A 1193-nucleotide genomic window follows, 5' to 3' on the forward strand; every position below is an offset into this window, starting at 1 on the left:
GCTGAAAAACGACATCCCTGTAAACACAGACATAGCTGCTTATGCCTATACTCTTCAGTGACTGGCACAGGAGTGAGGAAACGTGGGGAGCGTATTATCGTTTTCTTTTCTTTCTTTTCCTTTTATTTTTAGATTTTAAATTGGTCCATTTACAAAATCGAAGAGAATGAATCAATACGTAATAGGAAAGTTGAGCTGAAAAAAACATTACCTGCTTCAAAATAGTCCCGATTAGGTTTAGTTAGAAGACGTGTATGGATAAAATAACTGTAGGCCGAGAAACAAAATATTGAACTGCACACTTCTTTTTCTTCATATCTTTTCCCGCACCAGTTGAACTTTGCTTCTCGGACCTATCAGCATAAAAACCATCCCGTCGTTCCTTCTCCCTGCCTGAATGGTTTGGGTTCAAAGCCCACCGTCCATCGTATTATTGATAATAAAAATGTAACTACGTCTCTGGTAATAGCTCCTCTGAGTTCTTGTCTAGTTCTACGTAAAAACTACTTGGGAGTCGCTGGTCTTATGCTACATTAGAAAGACAAAGTTGTATCTACTCAGTACCTGTTTCTGATAAATTTGACGTAAAAAAATAGGAGTTTCACAACATGGCAAGCTTTTTTGGATGCAATTCTTTGAATATCTCGGTAACGACTCCGAACAATCTAATGATTCTGAGAGACCAGATAAAACACTTGGTTTCTGACCTCAAGGTCTTATAATAATTGAAAACGGCAAAGTCAAATGTCAGATAGAACGTTGTAATTCTGGGGTAGCGATTGCTTTACGACGACTCCGAATAATCTTATAATTTTGATAGAGCAGTTGGAACACCTGGTATCTGACCTCATGGTTTTATAGTAACTTTTTTTTCTTTCTTTTAATCCCTTGCCCATTTATATATGAGATTGACGCCATCTGATTAGTAGAGAAAAGTGTGAATGATAGTGTCCAATAGTGTATCACGAGCATACTTAGTATAACAAGTAACTGTAACAGCACATAGAGATTCCAGGATTAGAGATGTAAGTCATTGATCTGAGAGCGGTGATGATTTTAGGTATAATGGTGGTGGTGAGTGATGATGAGGGTTTGTGTTTAATTAAGTAATGTTAGCGTTAGTCCTGTCTTCCTCTGCTCCAATGAGTCACGAGGGACGTGGGAACCCTCTATCCCGTTCCCTACTGGAACCA

The sequence above is a fragment of the Aplysia californica genome, unplaced genomic scaffold (assembly GCF_000002075.1).
Source record: "Aplysia californica isolate F4 #8 unplaced genomic scaffold, AplCal3.0 scaffold00958, whole genome shotgun sequence".
NCBI classification, from domain to species: Eukaryota; Metazoa; Mollusca; class Gastropoda; order Aplysiida; family Aplysiidae; genus Aplysia; species Aplysia californica.